Genomic DNA, 7,557 nt, shown 5'->3' on the forward strand with positions numbered 1-7,557 from the left:
CAGCTGGTCCCTGAAGGAAATCACTTTCTCAAAGTGGTGTGTCCAAGAAATGTCTTTCCAGCAGGCATTCCTGAATCTCATAACTGTATTTTTAACCGGGCAGCGCGGTGGCGCAATGGTTCGCGCTACAGCCTCATGGCACAGAAGTGCCAGGTTGGGGCAGCAGGGTAGCATGGTGGTTAGCATAAATGCTTCACAGCTCCAGGGTCCCAGGTTCGATTCCCGGCTGGGTCACTGTCTGTGTGGAGTCTGCACGTCCTCCCCGTGTGTGCGTGGGTTTCCTCTGGGTGCTCCGGTTTCCTCCCACAGCCCAAAGATGTGCGGGTTAGGTGGATTGGCCATGCTAAATTGCCCGTAGTGTCCTAATAAAAGTAAGGTTAAGGGGGGGGGGTTGTTGGGTTACGGGTATAGGGTGGATACGTGGGTTTGAGTAGGGTGATCATGGCTCGGCACAACATTGAGGGCTGAAGGGCCTGTTCTGTGCTGTACTGTTCTATGTTCTATGTTCGGTCACGGCTCAGGCCACTGTCCGCGTGGAGTTTGCACATTCTCCCCGTGTCTGTGTGGATTTCACCCCCACAACCCAAAGATGTGCAGCGCAGGTGGATTGGCCACACTAAATTGCCCCTTAATTAGAAAAAAAAAATTGGCTAATGTATTTTAAAAGAATATTACCAGAGAGCTTTCAGATTCCAGGCTACTCGGCCACCATTCTGAGAGCCTGATGCTGAGGTCCGGCAGATGGGCCCCCTTCCCCACAATCCAAATCCTGCTGAGAAGTAGGGACATCCTCCTGCCCAACACCATGGCAATAACGGATCACCCCCACCCCCCACGTCATGCACATATGAGGGCAACCCAACATTTCCACTGACCCCTCATTAGATGCTCCCATCAGACCCCCAACAGAAACATCCCATCAGATCCCCCACCAGACCTCCCATCTGAAACCCATATCTGACATCTGGGGCTGGATTCTCCGACAACCCCCCCCCCCCCCCCCCCACCCCACCGGGGCCGGGTCGGATAATCATCCGGGGGGTTGGGGGGGGGATGGGCGGCGCGAATCAAGCCCCCGATGGCTGCCACATTCTCCGGCACCGGATATCGCGCCAGTCAGCGCCCCCCCCCCCCCCCCCCCCCGCGATTCTCCGGCCTGCGATGGGCCAAAGTCCCGACAGTGTAAATCAAACCACCACTGTTACCGGCGGGACTGGCGGCGCGAGCGGGCTCTGGGGTCATGGGGGGGGGGGGGGGGCACGGTGTGATCTGGCCCTGTGGGGTGCCCCCACGGTGGCCTGGCCCGCGATCAAGGCCCACTAATCCGCGTGCAGGCTAGTGCCGTGGGGGCACTCTTTTCCTTCCGCTTCGGCCATAGCCTCCGTGATGGCCGACCCAGAAGTGACCCCCTCCCCTGCGCATGCGCGGGGATGACGTCAGCAGCAACTGACGCTCCGCTGCATGCGCGGACTTCGGCCAGCACGTGAAGTCCCTTCGGCCCCAACTGGCATGGAGTCAAAGGCCTGCCATGCCAGCCGGCGGGACGGGAACCACTCCGGCATGGATCTAGCCCCTCAAGGTGAGGTCCTGGTCCCTATAGGTGCAGAGAAATCCGCACCTTTGGGGCGGCCCGACGCTGGAGTGGTTCACACCACTCCATCCCAGCGGGACCCCCCCCCCCCACCCTCCCGCCAGGTAGGGGAGAATCCAGCCCCTGATGAGCAGTCCAGGCAGCAGAATGAAAAATCACTGCATTTTCACTTAGCCTTTCCTAACAAATGACGCTGAGACAAAAGTGTTTAAACCAGCAGCTATTACAAGTGTCAGTAGCTTCCTTAAAAGGCAAGTACACTTCAAAGGGTTTGAAATCCCTCGCCAGGCTTTCAAATACAGATCTTACATTCAATTTCACACAGCAATACATTGTATTAGCCAGTCATTGCCATTATTATCACTGCAGAGACAGCTGCTTGGCGGATCTTTCCGTTCATGCTTGAATACATCTCTTATCTTTCTTTGATGCGAACCACAATATTGATAAACACCCTTGATATGATTAAAATCTCCTCACAATGTTAAAAGTAGCGATGTGCTTTGACTTCTTCTTTGTCACAGCAGAAAGCAGTTGGGTGAGGGAGGGGGGCAAGATTTTCACCATGAGGGGGAGGGGACCTTCCGATGGTCCTTTGGGAGGCATCTCCACCGCGTCAGGGCCATGCTGGAAAATACCTGCACCAATCCCGGTTGAGGAGGTGCTGGAGAATCAGGCTTCCAACCGTTAAGACCATAAGACATAGAAGCAGAATTAGGCCACTCGACTCATCGGGTCCGCTCCGCCATTCAATCACGGCTGATATTTTTCTCATCCCCATTCCCCTTCCCTCTCCCCATAACCCCTGATCCCCTTATTAACAAGAACCTATCTATCTCTGCCTTAAAGACACTCAGTAATTTGGCTTCCACAGCCTTCTGCGGCAAAGAGTTCCACAGATTTACCACCCTCTGGCTGAAGAAATTCCTCCTCATGTCTGTTTTAAAGGATTGTCCCTTTAGTCTGAGATGGTGTCCTCTGCTTCTAGTTTTTATGACAAGTGGAAACATCCTCTCCACGTCCACTCTATCCAGGCCTCGCAGTATCCTGTAAGTTTCAATAAGATCCCACTCATCCTTCTAAACTCCAACGAGTACAGACCCAGAGTCCTCAACTGTTCCTCATATGACAAGTTCTTCTTTCCAGAGTTCATTCTTGTGAACTTCATCTGGACCCTTTCCAAGTCCAGCACATCCTTCCTTAGATACGGGGCCCAAAACTGCTCACAGTACTCCAAATGGGGTCTGACCAGAGTTTTATACAGCCTCAGAACTACATCCCTGGTCTGTATTCTGGCCCCCTTGACATAAATGCTAACATTGTGTTTGCCTTCCTAACTGCTGACTGAACCGACACATTAACCTTAAGAGAATCGTGAACAAGGACTCCCAAGTCCCTTTGTGCTTCTGTTTTCTGAAGCATTTCCCATTTAGAAAATAGTCTATCCCTCCATTTCTCCTTCCAAAGTGTATAAACACACACTTTTCCATATTGTATTCCATCTGCCACTTCTTTGCCCGCTCTCCTAGCCTGCCCAAATCCTTCTGCAAGCTGCCTACTTCTTCAATACTACCTGTCCCTCTACAGATCTTTGTACAATCTGCAAACTTAGCAACAGTGCCTTCAGTTCCTTCTTCCAGATTATCAATTTATATTGTGAAAAGTTGTTGTCCCGGCAGCGACCCCTGAGGCACACCACTAGTCACCGGCTGCCATCCTGAAAAGGATCCCTTTATCCCCACTCTGCCTTCTGCCAGTCAGCCAATCCTCTATCCATGCCAGGATCTTACCCTTAACACCATGGGCTCTTAACATATTTAAGTCTCCTCTGCGGCACCTTGTCAAGGCCTTCTGGAAATCTAAATAAATCACGTCCATTGGTCTCCTTTGTCTAACTTCCTTGGTACTTCCTCAAAGAACAAAGAACAAAGAACAAAGAAAAGTACAGCACAGGAACAGGCCCTTCTGCCCTCCAAGCCCGTGCCAAGCCTGTCCCCTAGTAACTGACCCCTCTACCCTGGGGAAAAGCCTCTGACTATCCACTCTATCTATGCCCCTCATAATTTTGTAGACCTCTATCAGGTCGCCCCTCAACCTCCGTCGTTCCAGTGAGAACAAACCGAGTTTATTCAACCGCTCCTCATAGCTAATGCCCTCCATACCAGGCAGCACACTGGTAAATCTCTTCTGCAAAATCTCTCTAAAGCCTCCACATCCTTCTGCTAGTGTGGCGACCAGAATTGAACACTATACTCCAAGTGTGGCCTAACTAAGGTTCTATACAACTGCAACATGACTTGCCAATTCTTATACTCAATGCCCTGGCCAATGAAGGCAAGCATGCCGTATGCCTTATTGACTACCTTCTCCACCTGTGTTGCCCCTTTCAGTGACCTGTGGACCTGTACACCTAGATGTCTCTGACTTTCAATACTCTTGAGGGTTCTACCATTCACTGTATATTCCCTACCTGCATTAGACATTCCAAAATGCATTACCTGACATTTGTCCCGATTAAACTCCATCTGCCATCTCTCCGCCCAAGTCTCCAAACGATCTAAATCCTGCTGTATCCTCTGACAGTCTTCATCGCTATCCGCAATTCCACCTACCTTTGTGTCGTCTGCAAACTTACTAATCAGACCAGTTGCATTTTTCTCCAAATCATTTATATATACTACGTACAGCAAAGGTCCCAGCACTGATCCCTGAGGAACACCACGGTGGGCAGCACGGTAGCATTGTGGATAGCACAATCGCTTCACAGCTCCAGGGTCCCAGGTTCAATTCTGGCTTGGGTCACTGTCTGTGCGGAGTCTGCGCATCCTCCCCGTGTGTGCGTGGGTTTCCTCCGGGTGCTCCGGTTTCCTCCCACAGTCACAAAGATGTGCAGGTTAGGTGGATTGGCCATGATAAATTGCCCTTAGTGTCCAAAATTGTCCTTAGTGTTGGGTGGGGTTACTGGGTTATGGGGATAGGGTGGAGGTGTTTACCTTGGGTAGGGTGCTCTTTACAAGAGCCGGTGCAGACTCGATGGGCCGAATGGCCTCCTTCTGCACTGTAAATTATATGAGAACCACTAGTCACAGCCCTCCAATTAGAAAAGCACCCTTCCATTGCTACTCTCTGCCTTCTATGACCAAGCCAGTTCTGTATCCATCTTGCCAGCTCACCCCTGATCCTGTGTGACTTCAGATTTTGTACCAGTCTAACATGAGGGACCTTGTCAAAGGCCTTACTGAAGTCCATATAGACAATACGGGCAGCACGGTAGCATTGTGGATAGCACAATTGCTTCACAGCTTCAGGATCCCAGGTTCGATTCTGGCTTGAGTCACTGTCTGTGCGGAGTCTGCACAACCTCCCCGTGTATGCGTGGGTTTCCTCCGGGTGCTCCGTTTTCCTCCCACAGTCCAAATCCAGGTTAGGTGGATTGGCCATGATAAATTGCCCTTAGTGACCAAAGTTGCCCTTAGTGTTGGGTAGGGTTACTTTGTTATGGGCACAGGGTGGAGGTGTTGACCTTGGAAAGGGTGCTCTTTCCAAGAGCTGGTGCAGACTCGATGGGCCGAATGGCCTCATTCTGCACTGTAAATTCTATGAAACATCCACTGCCCTACCTGAATCAATCATCATTGTGACCTCTTCGAAAAGACCTATCAAGTTAGTGAGACACGACCTCCCCTTCACAAAACCTTGCTGCCTCTCACTAGTACGTCCATTTACTTCCAAATGGGAGTAGATCCTTTCTCGAAGAATTCTCTCCAGTAATTACCCTACCACTGACGTAAGGCTCACCGGCCTGTTGTTCCCTGGATGATCCTTGCTACCCTTCTTAAACAAAGGAACAACATTGACTATTCTCCAGGACATCATGTGAAGACAGTGAGGAGCCAAAGATTTCTGTCAAGGCCTCAGCAATTTCCTCTCTAGCCTCCTTCAGTATTCTGGGGTAGATCCCATCAGGCCCTGGGGACTGATCTACCTTAATATTTTTCAAGACGCCCAACACCTCATCTTTTTGGATCTCCATGTGACCCAGGCTATCTACACACCCTTCTGCAGACTCAACATCAGCCTATTCCTTCTATTTGGTGAATACTGATGCAAAGTATTCATTTAGTACCTCGCCCATTTCCTCTGGCTTCACACATCACTTCCCTTGCCTTTCCTTCAGTGGGCGAACCCAGTCCCTGGCTACCCTCTTGCTTTTTATGTATGTGGAAAAAGCCTTGGAATTTTCCTTAATCCTATTTGCCAATGACGTTTCGTGACCACTTCTTACTCTCCTGACTCCCTGCTTAAGTTCCTTCCTACTTTCCTTATATTCCACACAGACTTCATCTGTTACCAGCCTCCTACCTCGGACAAATGCATCCTTTTTCTTTTTGACGATGCTTACCACATCTCTCATTATCCAAGATTTCTGAAATTTGCCATATTTATCCTTCTTCCGCACAGGAACATGCCAGCCCTAAATTCCTTTCAACTGACATTTGAAAACCCCCCACATGTCAGATGCTGATTTACCCTCAAACATCCTCCCCCAATCTAGGTTCTTCAGTTCCCACCTAATTTTGTTATAATTAGCCTTCCCCCAATTTAGCACATTCACCCTAGGACCACTATTATCCTTGTCCAGCAGCACTTTAAAACTTACTGAATTATGGTCACTGTTCCCGAAATGCACCCCTACTGAAACTTCTACCACCTGGCCGGGCTCATTCCCCAATACCAGGTCCAGTACAGCCCCTTCCCTAGTTGGACTGTCTACATATTGTTTTAAGAAGCCCTCCTGGATGCTCCTTACAAACTCTGCCCCGTCCAAGCCCCCAGCACTAAGTGAGTCCCAGTCAATATTGGGGAAGTTGAAGTCTCCCATCACAACAATACTGTTGTTTTTACTCATTTCCAAAATCTGTCGACCTATCTGCTCCTCTATTTCCCGCTGGCTGTTAGGAGGCCTGTAGTAAACCCCCAACATTGTGACTGCACCCTTCTTATTCCTGATCTCTACCCACATAGCCTCGCTGCCCTCTGAGATGTCCTCTCGTAGTACAGCGGTGATATTCTCCCTAACCAATAGCGCAACTCCTCCACCCCTTTTACATGCCATCTATCCCGCCTGAAACATCTAAATTCTGGAACGTTTAGCTGCCAATCCTGTCCTTTCCTCAACCAGGTCTCTGTAATGGCAACAACATCATAGCTCCAAGTACTAATCTAAGCTCTATGTTTATCTGCCTTTCCCGTAATACTTCTTGCATTAAAACACATGCTCTTCAGTACTTTTTGCATTAAAACTTCAACAGATTTGTCAGACATGACGTCCCTTGATCATAGAATTTACAGTGCAGAAGGATGCCATTCGGCCCATCGAGTCTGCACCGGCTCTTGGAAAGAGCACTCTACCCAAGATCAACACCTTCACCCTATCCCCATAACCCAGTAACCCCACCCAACACTAAGGTCAATTTTGTACACTAAGGGCAATTTATCATGGCCAATCTACCTAACGTGCACATCTTTGGACTGTGGGAGGAAACCAGAGCACCCGGAGGAAACCCACACACACACGGGCGAGGATGTGCAGACTCCGCACAGACAGTGACCCAAGGCGGAATCGAACCTGGGACCCTGGAGCTGTGAAGCCATTGTGCTATCCACAATGCTACCGTGAAGCCATGCTGACTCAGTCCTATTTTATCATGCACTTCCAAGTACTCCGCAATCTCATCTTTAATAATGGGCTCAATGGGTGCAAATGCCTAATTTTGCAAGGTGCCGCTGGTGCTGGATATGTAGCTCGCAGGTGTCGCCAGTGCTGGATCAGAGTAGTGCAGTGGGATTGGCGGCCATCCCGTTTTTCAGCTGTCGCTCGATTCTCAACTGGATCAGGAAACCCACTTTTGGGGGGGCGGACAAAAGAGAAGCCACTCCTTGAAATCTGTTCATCATATCTGCAT

Source organism: Scyliorhinus canicula, chromosome 4, assembly GCF_902713615.1.
Source record: "Scyliorhinus canicula chromosome 4, sScyCan1.1, whole genome shotgun sequence".
NCBI lineage: Eukaryota > Metazoa > Chordata > Chondrichthyes > Carcharhiniformes > Scyliorhinidae > Scyliorhinus > Scyliorhinus canicula.